The sequence below is a fragment of the Molothrus aeneus genome, chromosome 22 (assembly GCF_037042795.1).
Source record: "Molothrus aeneus isolate 106 chromosome 22, BPBGC_Maene_1.0, whole genome shotgun sequence".
Classification (NCBI taxonomy): domain Eukaryota; kingdom Metazoa; phylum Chordata; class Aves; order Passeriformes; family Icteridae; genus Molothrus; species Molothrus aeneus.
Window position 1 is genome coordinate 4389458 of NC_089667.1, and position 12266 is coordinate 4401723.

Below are 12266 nucleotides of genomic sequence, written 5' to 3' on the forward strand. Positions count from 1 at the left end.
CCTAAGGTGGAGATAATGCCAAGTCCCTCCTTCCTGACCCCCAGATTCTCACAAGAGCTACTTCAAATTTTCTATTTGAAGTATTTTATTTTACTTTATTTCATTTTATTTCTCTCTCTTGTGAGAGTAGCTCTTTATCCAAGTCCCTCCTTCCTGAACCCCAAATTCTCACATGAGCTACTTCAAATTTTCTATTTTATTTTATTTTATTACTCTCTTGTGAGAGTAGCTCTTTATCCAAGTCCCTCCTTCCTGAACCCCAAATTCTCACATGAGCTACTTCAAATTTTCTATTTTATTTTATTTTATTTTATTACTCTCTTGTGAGAATAGCTCTTTATCCAAGTCCCTCCTTCCTGACCCCCAGAGTCTCACATAAGCTATTTCAAATTTTCTATTTGAAGTTTTTATTTTATTTTATTTTATTTTATTTCTCTCTCTTGTGAGAGTAGCTCTTTATCCAAGTCCCTCCTTCCTGACCGCCCAGATTCTCACAAGAGCTACTTCAAATTGTCTCTTTGAAGTGTTTTATTTCATTTTATTACTCTCTCCTGTGAGAGCAGCTCTTTATTCCTGGACAGAGAATCGGGCTGGAGCAAACCTGTGGCTGTGTGCAGTCAGAGCCCTGCCAGCCAGGCATGGGTGCTGCACATGACCTCGTTAGGAACGGAAATGTGGGCGAGAGCTGCAGAAATCTCAGCAGCACCGCAGCCCATCCTGAGCCTTGGCTTCCCCCTCGCTGCCCTACCAGGAGCAGAGACCCCTCCCACCAAAGGCATTGTGAAAATGGGTATTTTATGATTGGCTTTTTGCAGGTATTAAAATGAATATTATATGTCTCATGTTAGAAAGTGATGCTGTATTAATTTTCTTAAGTAGTGTGTCAAACATAGTTTTAGGTTATAACAGTGTTAAAATAGAAACTCTGCTATGTAAGATACATTTTTAAAGACAGGACTCGCAGTGAGGTAGCAGCCACAGGACACCTGAATCATTCAGAGAAAGAGAATTTATTGCTCCATTATCAGGAGAAACGAACTTCTGCCTGCCTCACTCAGGATTCAGAGGAAGAAGCTGACACTGCCCAGACAGAATCCTGTGTTTGAATGGAATTTATGCATCATGGATGAGGTGTATGAATATGCAACAGGCTGCTGCTTTTAAGGGTTAACCCTCTGTTAACGTGGGTCCTTTTTCAGGCTTATTTTGCTCAGAAAAGGTACCCAGACTGTCCCCAAATCTTTGTTTTTATTGTCTCATATTGTCCAAATTATTATTACTCTAATTATATTACTATTTTTATAACCATTTTTAAAATTTACAAACACTAAAAACAATCACTAAAAACAAGTGATTGGCATTTTTCACAGCGCCAACACTTTCAGGTTCTGACTTTGGGTTCTGATTTGGGCTCTGCAGCTCAGCCCAGCAGAGCTCAGGGCAGGATCCACCCTCCTCTGCAGGAGTGACAGGGGGTAGGATGGTCAGGATGGATGGGGATGAGAGATCTCTGCAGCCAGGGCTGGAATTTGGGGTTTATTGCAAAGGGCCTGGGTGCAGGGCCCTGCTGGGAGCTGCCAGGCACAGCTGAGAGCAGGGCTGAGAGAAGAGAGGGGAGAGAGGATGAGAGGGTGAGAGAGTAAAAGGGTAAGGGAGTAAAGGGGTAAGAGAGCGAGGTTCCCATTACAATACAATAAATCTTCTTCTGTGTTGAATATTCTGATTCTCACTAACCAATCTAGTACAAGATACAAATCCTACAGCATTTCCACACAGCCTATAAGAATCATTACATCACCATCCTGTGTTACATTTTAAACCCTATAAACTCCTCTTTGGGCCCCTTCTGCCAAGCTGTAGGGTCTGCTCTGCCCCTTGGGCCTGTCTGCAAGCAGAGGGTGTTGTTCCATCAAAAGGGGATCACCTTCAGCCCAGCCACACCATTGTTTTCCAGTTGTTCAGTAACTGAGGGATCTCAAAGCTTGCTTTCATTTCAATCTCGCTCATAGTTTCCATATTCTCCAAATCTTTTGCCAGGCAATCACATTGATGAGGCTCTCCTGTTTCATCTTCCCCAGCATTCCTCCCCTCGTTGCTGCCTTCCCCAATTAGCTGGGAGCCAAGGCTGTCACATCGGCTGAGCCCTTCCCGGGTGGATTGGCTCCCTCCTCGCTGCAGGGCCAGGAGGGCAGCGAGGCTCTGCAGCCCCAGGCTCCCTGCCCTTTCCACTGTGCCATGTGTCACAGCCGTGAGTGTCACAGCACAGCAGCCTGCTCTCCCTCATTAGCTTCTCCCGGCAGACACAAGGGCTGGAGGTGCTCCTCGTTATCTCCAAACAGAAATCCCAGCCCCTCTTCCTCCTCGGGTAGGTGAGGAATGCCCTGCTTGACTCTCACAATTGAAAGGTAAATATTATGGATGTGTTAAGAGAGGTTTTATAGGTTTGTAGTGATGTTTCACCCCCCTTTTGTTGTTTTCAGGGAGTAGTCAGCACATCAGAGACACTGGACAGCAAAGGAGTCAATTACAAGACTTTGAGAGAGGCTAAAGGGTTAAAAGGCAAAATATCCACTGTGTGGGTGAGCACAAGGAGGAAAAATCCTTTGCTCCTGGCACTGTAATATTTTCTCTACTCAGAACAGTCTTCTGTTGTATTTTTTGATAAGGTTTATTAAAAACCTTTTTAAATGATTTGAAAGTGAGCAGCATTTCTCACACTCCCAAAACAGCAGGCACAGGACACGAGCAGCAGCAGCAGCAGGAGGAGGAGGAGGTGGAAAAACTCAGGGCAACAGCTCAGAACTGGGGGGTGGGTCCCAGAAAAGCCTAAAACACCAGAGCACAAACCTAAAACCCAGCATGGGCACCCCCATCTATCCCTCCTGCCTCTTGTGGGAGCAGATCTGAGACTTCAGCTCCTCCAGCCCCGAGTTTCCAGGACATTCCCCTTCCCTTACAATTGTCACTCCCTTTTCACCTGGTTTAGACACCCAGGTGTCACCAGCCTGGACCAAAGCAGGATATTCCCTTTCCCTTACAATTGTCACTGTTTTTATCTGGTTTAGACACCCAGGTGTCACCAGGCTGGACCAAAGAAGGACATTTTCCATCCCTTACAATTGTCACTCTGGTTTAGGCAGCCAAGCGTCACCAGCCTGGCCCAAAGCAGGACATTTCCCTTCCCCTACAATTGTCACTCCCTTTTCACCTGGTTTAGATACCCAGGTGTCACCAGGCTGGCCCAAAGCAGGATATTCCCCTTCCCTTACAATTGTCACTCCCTTTTCACCTGGTTTAGACACCCAGGTCTCAGCAGCCTGGCTCAAAGCAGGACATTTCCCTTCCTTACAATTGTCACTCCCTTTTCACCTGGCCAGTTGTCACCAGCCTGGCCCAAAGCAGGACATTTCCCATCCATTACAATTGTCACTCTGTTTTTATGTGGTTTAGACACCCAGGTGTCACCAGCCTGGCCCAAAGCAGGACATTTCCCATCCATTACAATTGTCACTCTGTTTTTATGTGGTTTAGACACCCAGGTGTCACCAGCCTGGCCCAAAGCAGGACATTTCCCATCCATTACAATTGTCACTCTGTTTTTGCCTGGTTTAGACACCCAGGTGTCACCAGCCTGGCCCAAAGCAGGACATTTCCCTTCCTTGAAATTCTCACTCCCTTTTCACCTGATTTAGGAGCCAGGTGTCACCAGGCTGAGCCAAAGCAGGACATTTCCAGTCCCTTACAATTGTCACTCCCTTTTCACCTGGTTTAGACAGCCAGGTGTCACCAGCCTTTCTAAAATCCCAATTCCTTTGTGTCCATCTTTCCAAGCAGCCAGGGGACTGGCAAGAAGATGAAGAGAGGCCCAGGAATGGAGAGGAGGCTGGGGAGAGGATGCAGAAGGGCCCAGGGGAGGAAGGGAAGCTGGGGGGAGGATGCAGAGAGGCGTGGGCAGGTGTGAGAAGTGCTGGGAGCAGCACAAAGCTGCTAACAGAAATAAAACTGTGCCTCCACAGGAGCTGGATGAGCTGAAAAACACAACACCTCTGCCGGGTTTGCAGACAGGAGACACCACGTGGGACACACCGCCCCCGGTTCTGGGGCTGCAATTGCAGAGCTGGATCATCCAGCACCTCAGGAGAACCCTCAGACTTGTTTCAACCCACAGCATTATTTGTGCAATTGCAAATAAACACATCAGGGCAGACCCCACAGCAGGGAGATACCCACAAACCCAGGGCTGGGAAGAAGCTGGGACAGAATAATTCTATGAAAAGGAGCATCAGCAGCCTCTGGCACAGGCTTTAGGACCACTGTGAGGTTTCCCATAGCAGTTTCAAGGCAAATCCCACAACCAGACATGGGGATGGGCCAGCCAGAGGTCTCAGATGACCCAAAGGCAAGGAAAAGGGTTTAGGGTTTAGCTCTCACAGGCTGTCATTGGTTTGGCTGCAAGTAAGAGAGGAAAATGGGCCCAAACCAGGCAAATTTAGGAAGTCTGGAGGAGAGCAAGAGAAAGGAAAAGCTGTAGTGCCAGTCTGGTTCCCACTACAACTGCAGAACATTTTCTGTGTTTGTCATCCCAGCATCCTCCAGAATGGTGCTGGCAGCCACAGGCACAGCTCTGCTCACTCAGCACTGAGAGAGCCCCAAAATCACAGCCACCAATGCTAACCCTGAATGGAGCCCCAGAATCACAGCCACCAATGCCTGACCCTAAATGGAGCCCCAAAATCACAGCCACCAATGCCTGACCCTAAATGGAGCCCCAAAATCACAGCCACCAATGCCTGACCCTGAATGGAGCCCCAAAATCACAGCCACCAATGCCTGACCCTGAATGGAGCCCCAAAATCAACACCAGCACAGCCAAGAAGTGCCTGACCCTAAATTAAACCCCAAAATCATCACCCAGTACAATCATCAATGCCTGACCCTAAATGGAGCCCCAAAATCACAGCCATCAATGCCTGACCATAAATAAAGGCCCAAAATCAACTCCAGCAAAATCAACAAGTGCCTGACCCTAAATGAAAACCCAAAATCATCGCCATCACAATAATCAGGTTCTGACCCTAAATGAAGCCCTAAAATCAGCACAATCATCAATGCCTGACCCTAAATGAAGCCCCAAAATCAGCACCAGCACAATCATCAATACCTGATCCTAAATGAAGTCCCCAAATTAACTCCAGCACAACCATCAATGCCTGACCCTGAATGAGCCTGGTGGAGCAGGGGCAGAGCTCTGTAATAATTCACTTTATCTTTAAATTAAAGTTTAAAACACAGATCCCAGCCTCTGGCAGGGTGGATCCCGCTGTTCATGGAGGGACAAACCCCAGGCCTTTGGGATCCAGGCCAGAGTTTCAAACAAATTTCAAACCAACTGCTCAAATAATTCCAAATAAACATTTGTTAATCTGAAGGTGTGAAAGAGAGAATTCCCCAGTGAGCACAGTGAGTGCACACCTGACCCACTCAAATTCTGTAAGAAAATAATTTATTTCAAAAACCCCAGCGCTAAACCCAAATGTTTTTGACTCCACTCTGCACCTGCATGCCCAATGAAGATTTATCAGAGCATGGAAGCACAGGAGAGTTCCTGATTTGCATCTCATTAGCATGAATGTTTATTGCACTCTGCAGCTCTGATTCCAGGGCGCAATTGGGATAAACTCGTGCCCCACAACCCTTTGGGACAGGCAAAGTGCACAGGGCAGCTGAGCTCCAAATGAAGATAAAAATGGAAAATTGGGGAAAAAAATTTGAATAAAAAATTGGGAAATATGGTGTTATAATCAGCAATTTTACTTTTTGGCTCAAAAAATAAAACATGCCATAAAAACACTGAAAATGTGACAATTCCTTAGGGGATTGCTGTGCTTTCTCCCTCTTTTTTTCCTACTGTGTTTTTTACTTTCTGCTGCTTCACATTTCTGTTCAGCCCCAAACCAGCTGAAGATTTTTTTTACCTGACCAAGAGCCCACAACTCCAGCAACCTCAGCCCTTATCAAATTTGCTGCAAGAGAAATCTTGCATAAATCAAATTTGGTGCAAGAGAAAAGCTTGAAAATCTGGAAGTAATGGAATAAAAAAAATTGGAATAAAAAATCGTGAAGAAGACACCCCAAAAGCCCCATGAGTGTGAATAGTTCTAGTAATCTTAATTAAGATATATTTATAAGTTCCTCGTGTTATTAAAGAGCAACAGATGCTTTGAGTTCTCTGTAAAATAGATCAAACTTAAATTCCCCTTTGACATGTGCACGTCACTGCCTAAAATCCACATTATTCACAGGCAATTCCAAGTTATTTGTCTTCTGTAAATGGAAGTTTTGCAGAAAGTTTAGCAGAACCACAACAGGACCATTCCCTCTCAGGTGTTGCCCTGTGTTTCCTTCTCCTCCTCAGGGTCTCTTTCAAGACTCAGAATTTTTTGGAGACACCAGGGAATCACTCCTGTGTTTGCTGCTTTCCAAAACACCTCATATGATTCTATTATAAAAAATTTAATTAAATATTAAACTAAATTTAGGATTAAATATTATTTAATTATTCACTTGTTAGTTATCCTGGTCTTGGGGTCCAAAATTTAGAATTTAATATTATTTAATGATTCACTTGTTAGTTATCCTGGTCTTGGGATCCAAACTTTAGAATTAAATATTATTTAATGATTCACTTGTTAGTTATCCTGGTCTTGGGGTCCGAAATTTAGAATTAAATATTATTTTATTATTCACTTGTTAGTTATCCTGGTCTTGGAGTCCAAAATTTAGAAAATTTAGAATTAAATATTATTCTATTATTCACTTGTTAGTTATCCTGGTCTTGGGGTCCAAAATTTAGAATTTGATATTATTCTATTATTCACTTGTTAGTTATCCTGGTCTTGGGGTCCAAAATTTAGAATTAAATATTATTCAATTATTCACTTGTTAGTTATCCTGGTCTTGGGATCCAAACTTTAGAATTAAATATTATTTAATGATTCACTTGTTAGTTATCCTGGTCTTGGGGTCCGAAATTTAGAATTAAATATTATTCTATTATTCACTTGTTAGTTATCCTGGTCTTGGGGTCCAAAATTTAGGATTAAATATTATTTAATGATTCACTTGTTAGTTATCCTGGTCTTGGGGTCCAAAATTTAGAATTAAATATTATTTTATTATTCACTTGTTAGTTATCCTGGTCTTGGGATCCAAACTTTAGAATTAAATATTATTCTATTATTCACTTGTTAGTTATCCTGGTCTTGGGGTCCGAAATTTAGAATTAAATATTATTCTATTATTCACTTGTTAGTTATCCTGGTCTTGGGGTCCAAAATTTAGGATTAAATATTATTTAATGATTCACTTGTTAGTTATCCTGGTCTTGGGGTCCAAAATTTAGAAAATTTAGAATTAAATATTATTCTATTATTCACTTGTTAGTTATCCTGGTCTTGGGGTCCAAAATTTAGAATTTAATATTATTCAATTATTCACTTGTTAGTTATCCTGGTCTTGGGGTCCGAAATTTAGGATTAGATATTATTCTATTATTCACTTGTTAGTTATCCTGCTCTTGGTCAGGGTTCCAAATACACTCCTGCTTCTCCATGAAGAATCAGAATCTTCTTTATTTTGTGAAATTAAAAGGAATGGAGACTCCAAGCCAGCAGCACCGGGTGGTGTTTGGTAGGCGAGGGATGCAAACCCCACATATTCCCAAGAAATTCAACTTTTTCCACCCCTTCAAGGCTCCTCACTGCTACATCCACACATTTTTCCGTCGTTTTCCTCCTCCATCCTCTCTGCCAAGAATTCCCCCCGACTCCTGGGCACCCTCAGGAGCTGCAGGAGCTCCTTTTGTGCCCCCTCCTGATGCTCTCTGGGCTGGGAGCCCCTGGTCTCTGCCTCCCCAGCTGATAAATTGGCAGATGAATTTGAATGTCCCTGTTTCTCAAGAGAAAATTGGTGCTCTGAGGTGTTGAGACAACGTTCTTTTCAGGATAGGCCAAAAATGGAATTATTTCCACTCTGCTGCTTCCACCTTTAGGGAGGAGAAAAGGCAACAGGAGCTTCCAGGCTCAAACTTTTGGTTTTCCAGGACCAAACTGCCGCCTTGTTGTTTATATTCACAAAATAGGGGTTGTAAAAGGCAAAATAATGACTATTCAGAGCTCATCTAGTCCAGATAAAGCAAGATACAGATCAGGGTCATTCATGAATAAATGAAATTCTGTAAAAAAAGAATTTACATAAATGAAATAAATGGATTTTACTAAATGAATGTATTTTAATAGATAATTTTACTAAATAAATGTATTTTAATAAATGAAATAAATGTGGTTTGTTTTTTTTTTGTATTTTAAATGAATAAATGTTATTTATTTAACATTTACCCAGTAGTTTCAGGCTTCTTGTGTGGAAAAGGTCAAAAGCAGATGATGGTAAGAGCACCTGATATCTCCATATTGACCTTAAATTTCTTTTTCCCTCTTTGCCTCAGCGTGTTCTCATGAAAAATGCACAGAAGCAAAACAGATCAGACATGAAATTAGACAGAATTTTGGTTTAAAATAAATAAAAGACAAGCCCTGGTCACCAATCAATGCTCTTGCATGGAAATTCCATTCACATCCTTGCAAGTGCTCTGAGCAACAGGACATGAAGCTGTGGAGAAGATTAAAAAGAGCAAAAAGGGAATTTTTCCTAGATCTCAGGTGATGTTTTTTGCTTTCAGTGTGACGTTTCTGTCCAGTTCCCAGCAGTGTGGGAAGGCTGCAGTTGACAGCACCCTGCTCGTATTTCAGAAAGGTTTTCTGTCAAGCATCCCCAGAATCCCAGCTGGCTAAAACCCCAGGATTAACGGTGTCATCTTTTATTCAGGGCCTAATGCTGCTCCTGAGGAGGATCACTGTTAATGAGATTAGCTGGGTGTGCATTTGGAGCTGTGTGTGCTCACAGAATAATCAGAATAAACCCGGCCCAAATCCTGGGCCAGGCTCAGCCCAAACTCCAGCCAAGGATTTTTTGGCAGCCGTTTATTGCTCTCAGTAATGCCTCCTCTCAATATTTGTGTGAATTATAGAATACATTTGGGTTCATCCTGAAAGTACACAAACAACTGGCTGGAAAAAGTGTTGTCCAACTGATACTAATTTGTGGCCAAAGCTGTTCTGAGAGCTCAAATGAGAGGTGTGGACCAACCTAAGCCTGATAACTCCCCTCTAGCTGCTATTTCCAGGGCAATCACCTCCAGGAGGAAGCTAGGAATACTTGTTGACAGGCAGAAAAGCTGCTCAAGACAAGAAGATCAGAAGAAAACCGCCACAGAATGAAGATACGAGAGCAGAGAGAAAGGTTCGGTTTTAAAACTGAGTAGGTGCACAAGTGGTTTGGAATATCCAGGAGGTCCAAAAATATTAAAAAATATCAAAAAAATAGCCAAAAAATAGCCAAAAATACTCTGTTATCACAGCTGTCTGAACACCCCTTCCTTCCTGCACCAGCCCTTGGTTTGGAGGCTTTTAATGCTCCAAGACACTGAAATCTTGTGGGATGAGCAAAGCCAAAATTCCCCGAATTTCCAATCCCCTCCCAAGCCCACCACAGCCTGTTCCTCAGTCCATGTTAGAGCTCAAATCCCCTCCCAATCCCATCACAGCCTGTTCCTCAGTCCATGTTAGAGCTCAAATCCCCTCCCAATCCCATCACAGCCTGTTCCTCAGTCCATGTTAGAGCTCAAATCCCCTCCCAATCCCATCACAGCCTGTTCCTCAGTCCATGTTAACATCTCCAATCCCTCCCAATCCCATCACAGCCTGTTCCTCAGTCCATGTTAACATCTCCAATCCCTCCCAATCCCACCACAGCCTGTTCCTCAGTCCATGTTAACATCTCCAATCCCTCCCAATCCCATCACAGCCTGTTCCTCAGTCCATGTTAACATCTCCAATCCCATCACAGCCTGTTCCTCAGTCCATGTTAACATCTCCAATCCCATCACAGCCTATTCCTCAGTCCATGTTCACAGCTCCAATCCCATCACAGCCTGTTCCTCAGTCCATGTTAATAGCTTTACCAGCGGCAGGGCTGGGCTCTCACTGCACCCTCCAGAGGGGCCATTCCCCCAAGATTTGTACTTTTTATTCCCTCATTTGTCCGCCTGGCTCTGCACCAGTGCTGGTCCCGCTGCTGTAGCCATGCCTCAGGTGAGGATGGAGCAGGAACTCGGTTCTTACCTGGTTCCTGGTGCTCTGGCAGTGCCTCGGGTGAGGATGGAGCAGCAGCTCGGCTCTTATCTGGTGCCTCAGGTGAGATGGAGCAGGAACACGACTCTCACCTTGTTCCCAATGCTGTGGCAGTGCCTCAGGTGAGGATGGCAGCAAGAACTCGGTTCTTACCCAGGTCCCGGTGCTGTGGCAGTGCCTCAGGTGAGGATGGGAGCAGAAACTGGATTCTTACCTGGCTCCCGGTATTGTGGCAGTGCCCCCCGTGAGGATGAAGCAGGAACTCCATTCTTACCTGGCTCCCGGTGCTGTGGCAGCCCGTGAGGACGGGAGGAGGAACACGGCTCTCACCTCGTTCCCGGTGCTGTCTCAGTGCCTCAGGTGAGGATGGAGCAGGAACTCGGTTCTTACCCGGGTGCCGATGCTGTGGCCGTGCCTCGGGTGAGGATGGCAGCAAGAACACGGCTCTCACCTGGCTCCCAGTGCTGTGGCAGAGCCTCCCGTGCCGGTGGGTGCAGGAACTCGGTTCTTTCCTGGCTCCCGGTGCTTTGGCATCCCGTGAGGATGGAGCAGCAGCTCGGCTCTCTCCCGGTGCTGTGGCAGTGCCCCCAGTGAGGATGGGAGCAAGCAGCTCGGTTCTTACCCTGCTCCGGTGCTGTGGCAGTGCCTCAGGTGAGGATCGAGCAGGAACTCGGTTCTTACCCTGCTCCGGTGCTGTGGCAGTGCCCCCCGTGCCGGCGGCAGCAAGAACACGGCTCTCACCTCGTTCTCGATGCTGTGGCAGTGTCCCCAGTGAGGATGGAGCAGGAACACGACTCTCACCTCGTTCCCGGTGCTGTGGCAGTGTCCCCAGTGAGGATGGAGCAGGAACACGACTCTCACCTCGTTCTCGATGCTGTGGCAGTGTCCCCAGTGAGGATGGAGCAGGAACACGACTGTCACCTCGCTCTCGGTGCTGTGGCAGTGTCCCCAGTGAGGATGGAGCAGGAACACGGCTCTCACCTCGTTCTCGATGCTGTGGCAGTGTCCCCAGTGAGGATGGAGCAGGAACACGACTGTCACCTCGCTCTCGGTGCTGTGGCAGTGTCCCCAGTGAGGATGGAGCAGGAACACGGCTCTCACCTCGTTCTCGATGCTGTGGCAGTGTCCCCAGTGAGGATGGAGCAGGAACACGACTCTCACCTCGCTCTCGATGCTGTGGCAGTGTCCCCAGTGAGGATGGAGCAGGAACACGACTCTCCCCTGGCTCTCATTCATTCAGCAGCCGCGGCCAGCGGGGCATCCCGTGGCGGGGAGGAGGATGCGCTCCGGGGTGCGGGGACGCTCCGGGGGGATGAGAGGCGGCGCAGGCAGCACAGCCCCCCGTGCCGGGGCTCATCTCAGCGCCGAGGACACGCAGAGCGCCCTCAAGGCGGCTCGGAGCCTGGGAAAGCCTGTTAACCCTTCCCTGGCTGCGGCGCTGCGAGCGGCGCTCCCGCGTCTCCGGGGATGCGCCCTCCGTGCCCGCCAATCCCGGCGCTCGCAGCCGCGTCTCGCCCACAGCAGGTGGGATTTGGCAGGCTGGAGGCTGAAAAGGTGTCAAACCAGCGATTCCCGCTTTAAAAACCCTAAAAAAACCCTGATGGGAAAGGTACAAAAACCTGGTTATCAGCAGAACGAGGGGGTGGGTGACCGTGTTCACAGGGGTCCGAGGATGAGGGAAGAGACGAGGATCTGACTCCATGTTTCAGAAGGCTGATTTATTATTTTATGATATATATTTTATTAAAACTATACTAAAAGAAAAGAAGAAAGGATTTCATCAGAAGGCTGGCTAAGAATAGAATAGCAAAGAATGATAACAAAGGTTTGTGGCTCAGACAGAGTCCGAGCCAGCTGGGCTGTGATTGGCCATTAATTAGAAACATCCACATGAGCCCAATCCCAGATGCACCTGTTGCATTCCACAGCAGCAGATAACCATTGTTTGCATTTTGTTCCTGAGGCCTCTCAGCTTCTCAGGAGGAAAAATCCTAAGGAAAGGATTTTCCATAAAAGATG

The 12266-nt window shown here is 46.1% G+C and overlaps 1 protein-coding gene across 1 annotated transcript in view; it reads right to left on the reverse strand.

Moving 5' to 3' along the window:
* GRAMD1B (GRAM domain containing 1B) overlaps nt 1-11472 on the reverse strand; it is a 168066-nt gene extending 156594 nt beyond the window's left edge. The window contains exon 1 of the mRNA XM_066564571.1: nt 11409-11472. The gene's annotated coding sequence lies outside the window, so the exon portion shown is untranslated. The remainder of the gene's footprint in view (nt 1-11408) is intronic.
* Nucleotides 11473-12266: the final 794 nt, after the last annotated feature.